This window comes from Dipodomys merriami, unplaced genomic scaffold (assembly GCF_024711535.1).
Source record: "Dipodomys merriami isolate MVZ:Mamm:240054 unplaced genomic scaffold, mDipMer1.0.p SCAF_20, whole genome shotgun sequence".
Taxonomy (NCBI): Eukaryota; Metazoa; Chordata; class Mammalia; order Rodentia; family Heteromyidae; genus Dipodomys; species Dipodomys merriami.
This window is the reverse complement of record NW_027203382.1, coordinates 16332776-16352524: the sequence shown is the minus strand read 5'-3', so window position 1 is coordinate 16352524 and position 19749 is coordinate 16332776. Positions and strand designations below refer to the sequence as shown.

The window sequence follows — 19749 nt, the reverse complement described above, 5'->3', positions numbered from 1 at the left end:
TGTAGTGGTGTGTGCCAGAAACTGTTCTGATCTATGCTTTCTTCTGTCACTACACAATATCTTTTTCAAAGGAGCATGAGATAAACTTCCCTCAATACCTCCTCCCCTAGTTGAACAATACATATGCTATCTATAAAGTCTTAATATATTCCATAATGAATTTTTAGATTATGTATTGTACTTCATATTTAATTTTTGTCTTAAAATTGAACCATATAAATATTTAAAATTAAAACTCACATTGCTCATGCTGCTGGACTAAGCCTGTAATCCTAGATCCTCAGAAGGCTGAGATCTGAGGATCATGATTCAAAGCCAGACTGGGCAGGAAAGACTGTGAAATTCTTATCTCCAGTTAACTACCAAAATAGCTTGATGTAGTACTGTGGCTCAAGTGGTAGAGTACTAGCCTTGAGCAAAAGATGGTCAGGGACAGTGCCCAGGTCCTGAGTTCAAGTCCCAAGACTGGCCCACAAAGAAAGGAAGGGCAGGGCAGAACAAGGCAGGGCAGGGCAGGGAAGGGAAGGGAAGAGAAGGGAAGGAAGAAAGCTAGCCAATGAGAGAGGGGGGGAGGGAGGAAAGGAAGGAAGGAAGAAGGAAGGAAGGAAGGAAGGAAGGAAGGAAGGAAGGAAGGAAGGAAGGAAGGAAGGAAGGAAGGAAGGAAGGAAGGAAGGAAAGAAAGAAAGAAAGAAAGAAAGAAAGAAAGAAAGAAAGAAAGAAAGAAAGAAAGAAAGACCTATCTCATAACAATATGCCCATTTCACAACATGTGAAATTATAGACATAGTATGACCTGTTGAAGGTCAAAGACCAGGTTATATACATGCCAATGTGGCTACTTGTCCTTGTCATTTAAAGTACTTTAGATACATTTGGTATCTTGAAATCTAATTTTTTGTTTGTTTTTTGTTTTTTTAATTGTGAAAATACTGTACAGAGGGGTTATAATTACATGGGCAAGATAATGAGTACATTTCTTATCAAGCATTGTAGCCTCCTCCTTTGTTTCCCCTTCCCATCCCTTTCCATCCTCTTCTTCCCCCAATCCTCCTCCCCCCACCCCCCAACCAAAGTTGTAAAGTTCGTTTTCAACATAACGACTTGTACATCTCATTGTTACAATGAAATCTAGTTTTTAAATTGCTTTTAAATATGGTAAATTTCTTTCTGTAGAGTTGAGTTAATTGAGGGGCAGGTCTGGCATTCAGATAGGGAATAGAAATAGTAATAGAGACAGTAAACATGATCAGAGTACATTTTATATTCATGTATGGAAATTCCATAATGAAGTTCCTTACTCTGTGCAATTGTTACATAGTAATGAAAAATTAACCATATTCCTAGAAGGCAAAATAAAATAAATACAATCATAAGGCAAAATTACTTTCAGAGAACTTTCTTTCAAAAACTTTGTCATTCTATTAACTACAAATGTACACATTAATATGGGATCTAGATATTTTGGGGTGTTTTTCCATGTACATGGGATGGAATATATTGTTGATGAAGCAGAGATGCCCCAATTATTTAATTATACAGATAATACCTATGCACTGATGGGAAATCTTTAAGTTTTACTCCACACTGAGAAGGGTGTTTGAGACCAAAGGGAATCAAATCAATGGTTTTAATATGAGAGGTTGGGAACAGGGAAAAATATATTTCTTAGGCTACCTGTTTATTACTCATAATGCTAAGCTGTTTTACTGAGAAAAGAGTAAATCATGTGAGCAAAATTCTTATTTATGTTATGAAAAAAATGACCTTTTGTATTTCAAGAGCTGTGTTTTTAATAAGGAATGATCTATAATACCTACTCATAGACAGTGGGTAGCTCCCCTTCTTGAAATACAGAGAATGGTAAACTCAAGCAGTCTTGTATAAATTCAAATACCTTTTATTGCACACGAAGGCAGACAGTTTTATTTAGGGCATAACACTTTGCTTAGTGTGTGAAATAAAGCTTATTTATGTGCATACACACACGCACACATATTATGCATAGCCTGATGTGTAGAAAGTGAGACCTTTGCCTTTAAGATTTTATGATAATCCATCAGCCCACTCGTTATTTAGACTAGAATTAACCCCCATGTCTAGATAGATATTTCAGCAGACATACAGATGTGTATTTATATTGAGGAGAGATGTTCCATGGCTCTGTAAACATAAGATGATTTCCTAAACTAGTTCCTGAGTCTTATATGTTATAAGATTTTCCATTTTAAGGATATATTACAACTGTCACATCTGAACATGCAAAATATATTGTGCAACCCAATACAATTGATTTTCTGCTGACTGTGTAGGAAACTGTTGGGTATAACACCGACCAATCTCCCCACCAAATCCCACACATCTACATTTGTAATTTGACACTACTGATTCACAGGAGGCCAAGCTGATGGTGGAGCAGAGTTAATGGAAGACAGAATAATAATGTCTAGGTATAGCATTTGCATAATGTGTTTGGAACTGACAGTACATTTCCTACATATGGTAAGGAGTAGTGCAGTGAACTAAATGAAATGCTGAGGTCAAAGCAATAGATGATATTGCACCATGTGCTGCAAACCTTAAGCAATTTAAAAGGTTAATGAGTAAAGCAGTAGTTTTTTAGGACAGCCTCCAAAAAATATTAGCAAACAACAAAATCAAGCTGCCTAGGGCATGAAAAAATAGCTATAGGACGCCATTTCTTTATTTTTTTTCTTCCTTTCCTTTCTGCTCTGTAGATAAAACAATAAGGCTGTGTTAATAATGAATAATTTGATGGAATAATTACTTTCCTCTTTGTCCAGGCCAGCTATTTCTCCTTCTTTGTCATTAATCCTTAAGATATGCCCTGCATTGCAATAGTTTCTGCTCAAATCATGCTAATTTCAAGTAACAATGTAATAAGTAAACAAATCTTTCTAGGACTTAACGGTTATTATTATTAAGCAAATTAGATACAGGACTGAGAACAAACCACTTGCAAGAATAAAGCTATCATTCAATTAAAATTCTACTTAATCTGACTCCTCCAAACAGATCAGTATTTTTCTATTTCTCTCCTAAAATATAATTTCCTTCTTTGCAATTCCTTCTTTGCAGGAAGTAAAATGTTTGTGTGAAGTATACTGGGGATGTAGCCTGGGCTAGATATTCTTACACTTTAATGTGTGGATGAATCGCCCTGGGATCTTGTTAACTGTAGATCCTATGCAGTAAGTCTGGTGTCCACATACTCTAAATTTCTCATTAGCTCCTAGTTGATTGTCATATCTCTAATGTGGGAGACATTGCTAGTTTCCCAAAAGGATACAACAGGACCCAGTAGGAAATACATGTGCACTTCTCTAGGCAGAATAGAAGTGAGAAGGAAGCTGCTGGAGTGGGGAAGAAAAAGGAGGGTGGTCCAATATTTATTCTACTTGTACCCTTGGTTTAAGGCAGGAGAGGAAGTGGTCCTGCTTATCTGCAACATTCCAGATTGAGCAACTTGTCAGTGTCACAGTGAGTGAAGAGTCCACAGTATCCTCTCTCATGGTCCCAGTGAGACCGAGTCTGTCATGAAGAAAGGAATGATTGCTCCTAACGGCATAGGCTGAGTCTATGTTTTTTTCAAGCATTTTCCCCCGTATTTTTTATTAGCATCAAATTAGTTGCCCAAGGAGGTTTCAGATCATATAACTATATCAGATTCAATCCCTCTTCCGCCCATTCCCCTCTTCCTAATCTCCACAGCTTCATTAATGGAACTATCGTCACTGTATCTGACAGATTTTTTTTTTTGGCCAGTCCTGGGTTTGAACTGAGGGCCTGGATGCTGTCCCTGAGCCTCTTTGTGCACTTGAGCCACAGTACCATTTCCGGCTTGTTTTGAGTTGTTTGTTGGAGATGAGAGTTTCATGGATTTTCCTGTATTGGCTGGCTTCAAACAACCATCCTTATATCTCAGACTCCTAATAGCTAGGATCACAGGCTTGGGCCTGTGATCTAGCCAGCTAGATTCAAATATTTTTGTGTCAAATGAGAATAGCTTTTCTTAAACTATTTTTTTGGGGAAAAGTTTTTTTTATATATAATTTTAGTTAGTTGTATTGGAAATGCTTTTTGAGATGTTTGGAAATAAGTTTCATAGCACCTCAGAGATCAGTGACATTATTTTATAGTTGTATGTAACGGAGACATAAAGTGATCTCAATTACTTCTTGAAATGTTAGAGGAAAATTGAATCAGGGAAGTTTGAGAATTTATAGAAGTCCTTGGGACTAGGTTACATATCTACTTTACCTTGATGCTTTCTATGGAAGGACTTCTCAAGCTCCTTTGTTTATAAGTATCTTTTACAGTGCATGCCAAGAATATATATTTTAAGGAATGAATATTGCCTTAGTAAATAAGGATCTCCAAAGGAATCAATATTTTTTTTTCTCAAAAAGTTTCTTGTAATAGAAATTTTTTCTGTATCTTTTCTGGCACAGATGTATTACTCAACTGTTGACAAAGTAAGTGAGAGTAAGTGACCCAAACTTGCCACTCTAGTGTTAAATTAACCCTTGTATATCCACAAACAGAATATATTAATTTCTTAATCTAAAGCAATTTTTCTGTTTCATGATCAATACCAAAAGTTTTATAATTCAGCTTATGGATCATAAAGCCATTTTTACTACCAGCCTTTATGCTCCCTGAGGGCCAAATCATGGATTAGACACTATTGTATCCTCAGTTTTCAAAATGCTATTTAACACATGGTAGTATACATCAAGAATTGTTCCTTGAACTCAGTTGCAGTGCCTTGGTTGGGTGACATTCTAGCTACTTTCACTGGGATTTTCATTGTCATCCTTCTTCAGTTGACATCATTGACTGAATACAATTTCCAGGTCTCCAAAAATTAATTGTAGCTTTCTCTTGGAAAGCAACTCTAACAATAGAGCTGTGATATTCTAACAGCTCTAAAAGCACTTATCAATACTTGGAAACAATCATATGTGTCTATTGGGAGTCTGTGTCCTACAGTGTCTTCTCTAGTGAATTATAAAGGCAATTACCTCAACATGTAGGTTATAATTAGTTTGTTGATTCACTGTGAATCTATCTAGAGAATGTCTTAACCTCTGACATTTTTTTTCACAAAAGAAATCTTATTATAAACATGGTTCTGTACCTTCGTTTCTTGGTTTCACTTAACAATACATTGGAAATAAATAAATATATATATATATATATCCTTTACAGTTGCATGATAATTCTATGGAGATATTATTTATTTAATAACTATACTAGTGCTAGACATTGATGTTAATTCCCATCTTTACAATTATTGAACAAATAAAAATGAATAAGCATGCATTTGAGTGAGTTATTTTTACACATGCTAATATTTCTTTAGCATAAATTATCATAATTTCGTCACCTAGAAAGTTTTAGGTGATTGATTATGCATTTATAGTTTTGGCAATTTAGCCAAATTGCCCTCTATAGGGTCTATTTCTTTGGAATCATTTTAAACCTCAAAACTTAGAGCAAATTTCACTTGAGAAAATCGTTGATGACATTTAAATGATATAAAAAAAGTAAAGAAGTAATTTCTTACACTGTGCAATTTTTTGCATGTTGAAAAAGCAGCTCACTACTGATCTTTACAATTAAACATAATTTCTGAACTCAAATTACTCAGAACAGTAACCTCAGAGCCAGCTGAGTATATTTTGCAACTCCACAGAGGGGCTGAATGTCAAGTTAATCTTAGAATCGGTATAGAGCTTGAGTTATTTGACAAGGTACTTTAGTTTTACTAGGCACTTGAGAATTATCAGCCTTTAAAACTCAGTGAGAGGTATTATACTTATTAAGTTTTCCACCTTTGTTCAACCAAAATCTCATTAAAGCAAGAATTTGGCACCAATGTCAATAGCAAGCAATCCTAATCCTCATATGCATTTTAAAATGCAGTGCAAAGAAACCCTGTAGATCAGCAAATGTGGGTATTTGAAGATATTCTAACAGGATATAATTTTACTTGAGAGATTTTATTTTCAGAAATCCATGCAAAAATATTCATGTGTTTTCATATACAGACACTCTTTCATACTCACATCAAACAGGACCTTAGAAGTCACATGGGAATCCTCAGAGCCTCAGTTCTAAGAAATTAAAGGAGATACATTTGACATTTAAGAAACTGTTCACAGCAAATGTAGGATGCAGAGGGCCTTGGTGTGCACCGAAGTACTGAAGCAAGAAGAGAAGCAGGGCTGTAAAGGAACACACTGGCAGGGACACACTATCAGAGGCCAAGCTCCTTTTCTGTGCATGTGGGTATAGATTCTCCAGATAAAAACTGGATGAAGAAATAGATGAAGGCTATTATAATGTACTGCAAGTGATATAGTGAAATGTGTTTTACATCTCCAGCTTTTCCCTTTCTATATTTCTTTGTATCTTTTCCTGAATACGGAAGTACTCTTAATAGTATTTGGGGATATATATGCTTTTAACTTTTATGTATAACTATGAGATTGGGAGATTAAGAAAAAATTAATTGTTTAACATATTCATATCATCAAATATAATTTTTAATTTAAGAGCATTAAAAATAGCCTTTCTTCTAGCTTTCTGAAGCTAGATGTCATTCTACATTAACTGTAAGAACTGTAGGCACCTTACCATACAAGAACACCCCATCCTATTCAACTCTGGCTCTTGACCCAAGGATCGAACTCTTCCTCACCTTCCTCTATCACCAAATTTCTCTAGGTCTTAGTAAACACCATTCTACTCTCCAATTCTATGAGATCAACGTTTTTAGATTTTACATATGACTGAAACCAAGTTGTACTTGTCTTCCTGTGTCTGGCTTGTTTGATGACTATAATAATGTCTAGTTTCATGAAATTTGTTCAAAATAACATAATTTTCTTCTTTATTGTGGCAAATCATATTCTATTATGTACATGTATTTTATTTTTTATCCCATAATCCATTTATATACTCTGAGTTAGCTTCCAGCCAGTCTGCTGAATATCCTGAAACTTGACTGAAATTACTTATTCTTATGTGTATGTGTGAGTGTGCATGCATGTGTGCATGTGTTCATGTGTGTGCATGTGTGGGCTGTGTGGAGTTTGGAGGTTTCTCATTTAGTCATGTGCACGGAGTGAGATAGTCATCTTTTTCTCAGACACTATGGCTTGAACTTAGGCTCTCACATTCTGGTTTGGATTTCAAACTCATGGAACTGGTGCTCTACAACCAGATCATGTCCCAGTTTCAGCTTTTCACTGCTTAATTGAAGACATGATTTTCTGAAATTTGTCTACCTAGGCTGGCTCTGAAACATAATCTTTGGATCTCAACCTCTTGAATAGCTAGGATTATGGGCATAAGCCCAGCACCTGATTTTTTTAAAAAGTGTCCTTTATTTCTCTTGTCTTAGTCTAAATGTTAAAGAAAAGTTTCAACATTTCTCATTCATATGATATTAGTTATATATTTTAATATATTGATATTTACATACATGTATATAAAACCTATTAAGCTATTATACTCTTTTTTTATTATACTCTTTTCTTTCCATAAATACTTCACCAAGTTTTCAATTATGAAAGAGTATTGAATTTTATCAAATGCCTTTTCTGTTTTTGAAATTATCACAGTTTTTGTCCTTCATTCTGTTTATGTGCCACATTTATTGCTTTGTGTAAATTCTTCATTCTTTGTCCCCATAGAAGATTCCCCTTTGGTGATGGTGAACAACCTTTAATGTTTAGCTAGATTTTGTTGAGGATATTTGCATCTACATTCTTTGATGTAGTCTTTTCTACATTTGGAGTCTGGGACATTCTAGTCTTATAGAAGAGGACAGAAGAATTGTTTCTGCTTCAATTATTTAAAAAATAATTTAAGAAGAACCAGTGTTAGTTCTTGTGATTCTTGTGATTTTTGTACACTTTTTTCTATAAGGATGAAATTTATTTTAAAATGAGTGGAGTAGTAGAAAGCTGGCCTGAGCAATTGTATCTGGTATTTACTGCTTGAATTGGGAAAAAAAATCATGGCACTCTGGTCATTTCATTAGAGTTATTCTTTGGGAGTCCCCAGGTTTTGCCTTTGGCACAGTGGTAGAGACATATAAGTAATTCAATTATAATTTTAAAGTAGCATTAGGTCAGCATAAAATGCCATCTGTACTTATAACACAATGACTACTAGGTCAAGAGTGGTAGAATTCAGTGTCTCGCAGGAAAATACAATCATACAATTTCAGAGCTTTGTAGATTTCCTTTCTCCACAAATGCCAAGTATTGTATGTAGCTGAATTGCTTTCTCCCAACTGTACTATTATTGTGTTCTGGGGTTATTTGGCAGAAGTTACTTCTAATCATGTTTCCATTTCATAAGCCTGTCAGTTATAATTGCATTATTTCTCAGATTGCTTACTAGGCTAAGAGCAGGACCTGAAGAACCCATGTCATTCTATGGCTGACCCAACCCATTATTCCCTGCTTACTACATGAATATTGCAGGCTCCTCTTTTCTGTGCATTTTATTATCTTAGAATATAATAAGCTATTATTAACATTTCTGGGATTCCTAGGGGAGAAAGTACTCTCCAATAATTCTTTCCAATTTTCTATTGTATCAAGACACATCCTAGATATGGTATGAATGTACATATATATTTATACATACATGCATATATATCACTATATATATGACCTGTCTTACAAATAAATAAATTAGTGAATTCATTATCAGTGCACTTGAAGTAGAGAATGTGAATACAGAAGTGCAATTCACAAAACTTTCTGGTAGGGCATAAACATCTGGAAAAGGTCAATCTTTATTCTCTCAAATTTTAGGACACATTTTAGATTACTTTATTATTATTAATTATCATTATAGTCATAGGAAATGCTGAATATTCCCATTTGACAATGTGAAGGAAGACTACTTGTATGAGAAGCTCAGGACTATGACTACTTTTGATAACTCAAGAGTTCTTTTCTAGGCTTTGTGACTTAAGGTCTGTATTGGTTCTCTAGGGCTATTATAACAACATATTAGAAATCACGTGGTTTGGAGCAACAGAGATTTTTGTCTCACAGTTCTAGAGGAAAAATGTTGTAAACTCAGATGAATAGGAGTAGCAATATGCTTTCTTGAAAATGACCATATGAAGAACTTTCCGCAAATCTTTCCTGGTTTTTGTAGTCTTGGATGATCCTGGCATATAGAAACATCATTCTAGTTCTTTATTTTCAACAACTAAACTCAGGGCCTATCTCTGCACCCAAATATTACCATCTTATAAAGGTAACATTTCTCCTGAATTCAGACCTAACCTTATTACCCCTGTAAAGACTTCTGAGATTGTGAGGGTTGAGATTTGACACCCATTTGAAGGACATAATATAACACAAAACAGTTTACAGTGGATACCATTGCTGTTCGGCTCAGAAACCCTTCACTGGAAGTAGTGTCTCTTCTGCAGCTGCTGTGAGTATTGCTGCATGAATATTTGCAACTGTACTTCAGATAGTACCTTTAGACAAAGTGCCATGGAGATATGGTACTAGATCTTCTAACTACTACCAAATCCCCTGCTTTGCGTTGCACTAACTTTGTAGTCCACTTTGTAGAGTGCTTCCCTTCTGCATAAAAAGCTAGTTTCCAACTAAAAACACATCTTGTTGTAGCTACTTTCCCCTCAAAATCTACCTTAATGTTCTCATTTATTTCTATGCTGAGGTAATATTTCTGTCTCTCTCCCTCCCTCTCTCTCCCTCTCTCCCCCTTCCCTCTCCCCCTTCCTCTCTCCCTCTCTCCCTCTCTCCCCATGTCTTCCTTTCTCCCTCTCTCCCCCTTCCCCTCTCTCTGTCTCTCCCTTCCATCCTCCTCTCTTTCTCTCCCTCCACCTCCCCCGGCCTGGGTGATGGCCTTCAGCTCTTCAGCTCAAGGCAAGCACTGTACCACTTGAGCCACAGCGCTAAGTCTGGTTTTCTAGTGTTTTGTTGGAGATGAGAGTCTCATGGACTTTCCTGCCCTGGCTGGCTTTGGACCACGATCCTCAGATCTCGGCCTCTTGAGTAGCTAGGATTACAGGCATGAGCCACTGGCACCCGGCAAGAGTTTTACCTTGATAAAATATTTGAAGTAAAAAGCCTGTGGTATTCAGAATAATGGTTCTCAGAGATATTCATCCACACTTTAATTCCAATAACTTGTGAATATATTGGGTTAGAAAATCTGCAGAGAGATTAAGATTACTAATCAGCTGACCATAAAATAGATTTTGGATTACACAGATGGGTCTGAACCAATGAATGCACTCTGTACCCTAAGCCAAATGTTAGTCACTTAGTACATGGGCTTTATTTAGTTTTTAACTTCGGTTTTACCCATTAGCGCCCAGCTGAGAGGATTCTGAGGCCTCAAGCAGGTGAAATGCTTAGAATCTCCTGTTCATTGAATTTTAGCCATCTTTATTTTCATTTGCTAAACAAGCTTAACAGTTTGCTTCTCTCTAAAGATAAACAGTAGTCATGAATTTATAGCATTTCAGTTTGATTTTATGTACAAAAATAATCCACTTTAAAATGTATATCAACAGAATTGCAAACTTTCTTTACATTAAAAAATGATATTAGATTATTAGCTAATTGTACCCAGTTTCTTCAGCACAACCTTAATAACAATGACATGACAGAAACAAGAGAATGTTTGACTATTTAAATTTTTTCAACTATGCTTAAATGTATTTTTTGCACGAAATGTCATTTGTTATTTTGTCGAAGTGTTTTCTATTTTTCTTTTTCTTTCAGTGTTAGGACATAAATCCAAGGCTTCCTGCTGGCTTGCCAAATACTCTACAGCCTGAGGTATGCTCCCAGTTCCTTTTCTAGGATATTCTGCATAGGGCTTATATTGTTCCAAACCAAGCCTTGGATGGCAATCTTACTACTTCTGCCTACTAAGTAGCTGGAATCACGTGTGCCACCACACTCAGACTTATGACAGGGTCTAGCTGACATTGCACCTCATCTTGAACTTTATTTCTGTAGTCTCTACCTCCCAGTTAACTTGGATAACAGAAATTCACTCCCATGTCCCTAAGACATAAACACATTTTTAAAAGCGTGCTCTTTAAATCTACAATAGAGTTACATGGAGCTGTTTCTTAAGGTGCAGATTCCTGAGCCCTGTGAGTATGGGCTGTAACATTAATATTATGTCCATTGGTTTTGAGAGCAGCCCCAAAGTTATCGCCACAGTATATCTCAATTCTGTATGCCTCAGTTTCTCCATCATTAAAATCTGATGCCAGCCTACTCATTTAAGGAGGATTCTGCATGATTTTATTTCATAACACAATGAGTACTAATTTTGAAATACAACTAGGATTAGTCACCTAGTAGTATATATTTTTATTTAAGAGATTGAAGCCTCATACAATGTCTATTCCTTTAAATTAATCATTTTTATATTATCCCTAAGTCTTCATTACACTATAAATAAAGGTTTCAGGTCAATCATACTTTTATGACTTGAAAAATATGTTGAGAATAATATGTACTTTTAGACCTTTTAAAATATACATTCTTTTAGCTAAAAATTTGACTTGTCATAAGAGACATATTTTAAAATGTATACCAAGGCCCCCCCAACCCCCCCCCCCCACCGACGTTGTAAAGCTCGTTTTGGACATGACAACTTGTACTTCTCATTGTTGCAACAGGTCCACCTGAATCCTTAAACAACTTGTTTTTCCCCATCAACTCCACAAATTATACTGACATCAAATATAGTGGAAGCGGGGGTTATACTGTGGGGGAGGGACATACAAAGCAACAAAGAAATAATCTTATAAATGAGTTAGAAACAAATGCATGAAAGAAAAAAACATTTAAATACATATCTAAGGGTTCATTTTCCTAACATCACATTATCTGACCTTTTCTGCTTGACTCATACATTTACTAGATATTGCAAATAAGGGAAACCATGGGACCTAAAAAATATGGAACGCTTCACTAATTTGCGTGTCATCCTTGCGCAGGGGCTATGCTAATCTTCTCTGTATCATTCCAATTTTAGTATATGTGTTGCCGAAGCGAACACAAGAAGAGGTTTTGAAAGCATTCAAGCATTCATTGGTTTTAATTTTCCTGTTTTTGGACCTATTTTAAGTGATGAAACAAAATGTGAACTTTCTGAAGATCCTAGCTCTAGGGAGAAGTTTATAATTCAGTTCTGCCTCCAGGTTTTTCCATTCCTTTGTGTATTTATTAATTAGGGTTAGCTTTTAAAATACTGTCAGCAATTTATAGTTCAGAGCTGTTATTGCCTTGGAAGTGTCTGAGGTGAGTTATGTTATTGGTCCTGAAATGAGTCTACTCTAATGATATTTGCAAAAGGCAATGTAGCAGTATAGAAGAAAAATACTATCTCAAAATAGTACAATGCATTAAAAAAAATAAAAACCCACAATTTATAATTACCTTTATGTGTTTCAAAACTTTTACTCAAAAAACTTATGGAACTTTCACTTAATAAATTAGTGTGCTGGGTCTAGGAACAAAAATGCAGAAGCTTAAGTCATTCAGGATTTAATGTTACAAAAGAGAAAATAGAGTTAATTTTGGCATCCTTTCCCTTTTGATCAGAATGTTGAGCATGTTAAACACAAAAATACAACATTTAAAAAGTATAAATTTTCTTCCACTTATCCATTTCTAAGAGGTAGCCCTAGTCACCAGGATGAGTAAAAAGAGGAAGTGAAGCACATGCACATGAAAATTAAAAAGTGTTGGCATTGACTATGAAATCAATTTAAAGCTGAAGATGGATGGAATAAAAAGGCAAAGCAGAGCAATGGAAGGGGTCATATTTATCAAGCTGTATTGAACTCCTAACTTGACTTGTAGAACTGAAAATTCTATGTACAATTACTTAATAATAATATAAAAAGTTTTTTTAAGGCAAAGCAATATAGTAGTGGTGAGTTTAACAAACTAGAAATCTGAAAGTCCTACTTAAAGTGGATGCATTAATGGACACAAGAGGTTTTTCTTTGTTGTTGTTTTTAATGTACTATGTGATTTCTTTTTTCTTTTGTGTTTTACCCCCTATGGTTCCTCTCTGTTGTCACTGTATTTGATTTTTTTTTTTACCCTGGGTATTTTATATATACATTTATCTGAATTAGGGAAGGGAAGGGGAACAACAAAATGGTGAGACAAAGGACAAATGGGGAACAAATGTAACAGCAATACTCACAAGACAATATGTTGAAAATGATCTATACAACTTAGGGGGTGAGAGAGTTGGAGGGGCAGAGGAAAGTGGGAGAAAAAATGAGGGAGAGGGTAACAAGTTCTACAAGAGATGTACTCACTACCTTCCTCATATAACTGTAATCCTTCTGTACTTCACCTTGACAACACAATTTAAAATAAAGAAATAAATAATAAATCTAAGTCTATTTGGGAAAAAAAGAAATGTTTGATTAAGCCTAAGTAGCAAACAGAACCGGACCAAAGAAGTTTGTATTTCAAGTGAAGGGAATCAAATGCGAATAAGGGAGATTTCATGTACCTTTGGCAGTCTGATAGTCAAAGGAACTTTCATTTATATAAGAGGATGTAATTCCTTCTTCTCACCACTCTCATCTTCATCTATCAATCCTATAAAATTGCATACAGCAGAATATTTACCCACTAACATTCTACATGTAATGTTTCTCCAACTTGAACTTAACACCTGATTCAGGTACGTTTTCTTAAAATCCATTCACAAAAGATTTTGATTCCAGGTAGTCTGTTGTCTGCACTGTTTGCTAAGCAGTTCAGATAACCTAGAAGCATGGATGCCATCACACAACTGCGGAAGGTACAACTGCAGAAAGTATAACATGGAAAGATACTCAGATGTCTTTGATGTGCAAACCAGACTCAGTGTTTGACCTACACTGTCCAAGCTCAAAGGCAATAGCAGAGGTAGACTTTCAGACCCTTCCCTGATGCTTTCTTTTTGCTTATTTTTATTTGTTTTTGTGTGTGTGTTTAATGTTCGAAATCACTGGAGAACATCTCCAAATGTACAAATAGCTTCCATTCAAACTCTGAAACTCTAGTCATACATTTCTTGTGAATTTTCCCTGCTGAATCCTTAATTTTGCTTTGCACAACATGCAACCCAGTTTACATGTATAAATGAGGAGATTTATGTGAGCAATTTTAGAATCTGTGAGGGGGGTCATGGAATTAACCTCCTGAATCTTATGCTTGAACACAGGAGTAGATTTAACTCATTCCTACTAAGCAGTATTCCTTTTTTATTACACCAGGAGCTATGATCTGCCTTTCCAGTGGGGCTTTTTCATTTATATCACAATATAATTTCTTTGAAACATTAGATTCATTGAAACTTAATCTGAGAAAATTACATCAGCTGGAATCAGCCTTACCACCATCATTTCAAAGTTTTATGTGTAAATTAATTAGGAATATATACTATCAGGTGGAGAGTCATTTTAATAAAATGTATCTTACCTTTTTGGTAGATCACTAATAATTAAGTATCTTTCAGCTTTTATTAACTTTTCAAAGTCACCAGAATCAAAGTTAGCAATTCCTCATTTGCATACTAGGTTACTCTGCAAGCAATGCTGTCATCTTGAACATTATTGATCTCAGACTCCATTTGGTCTTTGTTTTTGACCCTCTATTCAGAAAGATGTAGTGCCATTAGTAGAATCACATGCCTGGAAAATCCAAGACTCCTAACTGGGCAAAATCTAGTATCCCCATCCTAATTTTTATAGCAAACAAAAGATTGTGGTTGATTGTATTCTAGAATCCTGTAGTAAACTGATATCATCTTTCACATAATGAATGACTATAGAATCTGAACATTTCAGGTAACTGAAATATTGTAGGAGAAATTATAGGATGGTAAAATACGAAGTATCACTATGTTTTACAATGGAGAGCCTTGAGAATGGAAAGACCATCTATCCCGGAGGCCAGATACATACATGGTCCATGAGCTTCCCTTCTTTCTTATTTTCCTTAGTCACTCTATGCAAGAGTATATGTCACAAGTATACAAATGATCTCAACTCACAGCTACTTATATATGGAACTTTGATCTGGTTGAAACATAGACAAACGTGGACAACTATGTAATGTCAGAAAATCTCAACACTGATTAATTCCTTCTGTAGATTTGGGAATTAAAAATATCAACCTCCCCCTCATATGGTATCATTCTCAAAACAACATATCATAAAATCATTATGTGTTAATATCATTTATATGAGTGAATTTGCATGATTAAAATTTAGATTTCAGGAAAGACCTTTAAGTAATAAACATGACCTATTCTATGGAACTTTTTTTCTGGGTGTATGGGATCGAGTATGTAAATTTAAATATTAAGCTGGACATGGATATGGACATGGAGGACAATTGCAGAGGAAGAAAAATAAAGAGAATAAAGAGGTTTTGAAACAAAGCCTCTAAGCAGATCATTTATGTTTGCTAGGAAGTAGCTGTTTTTCCCATCCCTATGGACCAGGAGGCATATTTCTAAAGGTTTTCCAAATGGAATGAGAAATATAGAGGAAATGTCATATTCCAGAATGTTCTTAGTTGTTTACATCAACAATGGATCTTACTTGTGAGATATCTTATCGCTGATATTTTCTAACATATTTCAGCAATAAAAACTTAATAAATCATTCAAGTGATAAAAATGTCATATTCACCTCAAGGTTTCTTATAAGCAAAACCAAAATATTAACTTGAAATGCAATGGGGGAATTCAGTGGCAAAGGCTTGGTGCTACTGAGTCTCCCTAGGGTAAGAGATGGACTTTCAGGATACTTTAAGCCCATTGCTTACTTATTGGAAGAAAACCATAGTCCAAATGGGAATTTTAGCTAAGACACAGGAACAAACTCCTTAAAGACATATCCCAAAAAATGGAACAAACAAAAAAAAGAGATGGAATGTTTTTTCTAGCTATTTATGCATTGACTGTGAGTATTTAGACTGCTTTCAGGCAATGCATTTTGAGAAATCAGAAAAGATGCTAGCCTGATTTACAGCCAAACCAAAATTTCAGAATCTAATGTTTATACTTAATAGCATCAAATCAGGCTTATAAACTCCCTCCATGTTATGATAACTCAAACTCACAATTATCTTTATGAAGAACAGAGAGGGATTAATTAAGAACAGGTCAACATGATCAGCTATCTATCACCATAGACAAGCTGACTCCAAAATTTATGACATAAAACATCAGTCATTGGTTATTACTTATGAGTCTATAGGTTGGCATCTGGACATTTCTGGTGATTGGTTGGGGGTAGGCTCATTGTAGCTAAGTCAATTCATGCTCTGAAAATATTTGGTCATAAAGGTGGGAACTTGTTTCCTACACTTTGCTGAGAGTGGCTAATTAACTAGTGGGTAGTCTTTACACTTCTTTTGATTATGTGTCTGTTTACTTTCAATATGTTCATAGGCTTTGTCACAATCTCTAGACCATATGTTTTCTGCAATATGTTTAATTTTCATTATAAACTATTCCCAATGTGGTTTGTCAGTACATTTAAACTTGTCACTTATATGTTAGGTGAAATGAGCCCCAAGATAAGGATTCAAATGTTTTTTTTCTTTCTTGGGATTGTTTCTAGCATATTTATAAGATGATTTTTTGTTGCTTTGTATGTCCCTCCCCCACAGTATAACCTCTGTGCTCACTGTATTTGATGTTGGTATAATTTGTATAGGGGAAGGGCAAAAACAAACCATTTACATAGAGATACAGGTGGACCCATTGCAACAATGAGATGTACAAGTAATTATGTCGAAAACGAACTTTACAACTTGCAGGGGGTGGGGGGGGGAGGAGGGAAGAGGGGAGGGAGATGGGAAAAGATCAGAAGGGGAAACAAAGGAGGAGGTAACAATGCCTGATAAGAAGTGTACTTATTAACCTTGCCCATGTAATTGTAATCCCTCTGTATGGTATTTTCACAATAAAAATAAAACTTAAAATTAAAAAAAATGAGGAACTTCAGAAGAACAATAGGCTAATAGAAGTGTAATGTCCTCTGTTAATATGTTTCTGATCTTCCAGCACAATGAGATTGCTCTCATGGTAGGAACAGGATTCCAAGAAATTCAGCCAAAATGTGAAAAGTGTCCCATTCTACTGAAGTTGTCTCCATTGACTTCTCATAGCCAAAGCAAGTTGCAAGACTCATCAAAATCCAAAAAGATAAAAGAATAAATTCCACCTCTGGGTGGAAGATGCTGCAAAGAACTGTCTCAGTTCATTATAGATGGTATGTTCAAGGGATTGAACTTGAGGCATGAGAACTATGGCTTCCAAGTGCAGTCCACTGAGCAATACAACTTTATAACAACTAATATTTTAAAAACAAAATCTTGGACTCATCCACCACTTTGAATTAAAGGAACTAAATCTTACACTCCAAGCAATGTTAAATACACTGCAATATAAGTCAACTTTTTAAAGCATATAGTAAACTCAAATGCAATGTTATACAATTTATAGATATGAAGTAAATATGCAGCACTAAATGGGATGCTCCATTCATTTCTTGCTGACAAAAACAAAATGTGCAAGAAACTAATAGTACTAATCACAAATAGTGTAAATTTCTAAATTATTCAGTGATAGATATGCAATGTAATATTCCCTTCATCCTGATTTCTTTGGATTAATTATTAACTGTTGAGCTATGGTCAGAAAAGTAGAAAAATCTACTGGGTCATTGATCCGAACTAGAATTCAATCTTAATGCCATCCTGATACCTCAAGTCCTAAATTCTTCTTTTGTTACTTTACAGACTTATTGAAAAGTATTAATGAATGTACATCATTATGACTTGGGCTATTTGAAAAGCATTGTTTTTTGTTTGGTGGTGGTGGTGTTCGTGGGGCTGAGCACTGTCTCTCAACTCTTTAGCTCAAGGTTAGTGCTCTACCATTTAAGCTACAGCGCCACTTCTGGCATTTTCTGTTTATGTGGTGCTGACGAATAGAACACAGGGCCTCATGCAGGTGGGGCAAGTACTCTACCACTGAGCCACTTCCCAGCCCCGAGAAAAGCACTGTTTAAATATCACTGAAATACATGTTATAAAAATTTATCTTTGAAAATGTGTGCTGATATTTTAAATTTTATTTCTCTCTTACCTAGCTTAAATCAGATTTATGAAAATTCAAAGAAATAGAAGTTGAACTCACTTTTAAATAAGTTTAAAGAAGAAAAAACGAAATTTCATTGCAGCAATATTGACCATAGCCAAGATATGTAATCAACCCAGATGTCCCTCAATGATTAATGGATCAAGAAAATGTGATATATACACACAAGGGAAATCTGCTCACCCATCAGAAGGAATGATATTGTACTATTCATAAGAAAATGGAAGGACTTGAAAAAATTATATTAAGCAAAGTAAACCATACCCAGAGAAATATAAGTTGGATATTTTCCATCGTGTGTGAAAATTAGAATGTGCCTATAAATCTACATGTAAATATATTAGATGGAAAGCAAGAATTTTCAAATGAATCAGAAATCAAATAGGATAATTCTATTTTTTAAATTTTAATTGCAAAGGTGATGTACCAAATAGTTAAAATTATATGAGTACATTTCTTTTTGAACAGTGTCACTCACGGTGTAATTCTTTAGAAAGACTAAATCAAAGCCCAACAGAAGAAGTACCAGGAAATGCATATTTGCAAGAGGGAGTCTGGGGCCAAAGGAGAAAGGATAGAAGAATGAAGTGAGAAGCAGGATAAGGCAGGCAACAAATCGGATGGGAAGGGGAAACAAAGGAGGAGGCAACAATGCTTGATAAGAAATGTACTCATTACCCTACTCATGTAATTGTAATCCCTCTGTATGGTATTTTCATAATACAAAAACTTATTAATAAAAAAATCATTGTATAAGCAGGACAACAGTGGCTCACACCTGTAATCCCAGCTACTCAGCAGGCCGAGATCTGAGGATCATGGTTCAAAACCAGTCCAGACAAGAAAGTCTTTGAGACTCTTATCTCAAATTAACCACCATAAAACCAAAAGTGGCACTGTGGCTTAAATGATAGAGGTCTAGCCTTGAGCTGAAGAGCTGAGGGACAGAACCAGGCCCAGAGTTCAAGCCCTACAACTGACAGAAAAGAAAAGAAGAGAAAAGAAAAGAAAAGAAGAAAAGAAAAGAAACAATTCATTGTATGTACAACACAATTGAGAAATATAAGGGAAGGGGTGAAGAGGTTGACACAGTATCTTGTGTCATCACATTGTATAATTTGTTTTGTTATATAGCAAAAAATATGATACATAATCTAAAATTAATAAAAGTGAGGGAAGGCATGTGTGGGAACAGTGGGTGAGAATTTTGAAGGGGGTGAGATGGATCAAGATGCACTGTATTCATGAACTGCTTTGTGCAACTACGTTAAGATAATAAAAATATTTAAAAACACAAAGTACATATATAAAGTATACATATATTAGTGCATAATAATTTTAGTTAGATACTGGACACTGGTGGCTCACTTCTGTAAGCCTAGCTATTTGGTGAGGTAAAATCAGGAGGAGTTCAAGTTTGGCTGTCCTTGACAGAAAAATTCAGAAGACTCCTTTTCAACAAAGGATACTGAGTATAGAGGGACATGACTGTCACTCCACGGACAA

The 19749-nt window shown here is 35.3% G+C and overlaps 1 non-coding gene across 1 annotated transcript; it reads right to left on the bottom strand.

Moving 5' to 3' along the window:
* Positions 1 to 12007: 12007 nt before the first annotated feature.
* On the bottom strand, positions 12008 to 12114 carry LOC138833038 (U6 spliceosomal RNA). The gene has a single exon (XR_011373757.1). It is a non-coding gene; the product is annotated as a U6 spliceosomal RNA (small nuclear RNA).
* Between the last annotated feature and the right edge of the window lie 7635 nt (positions 12115 to 19749).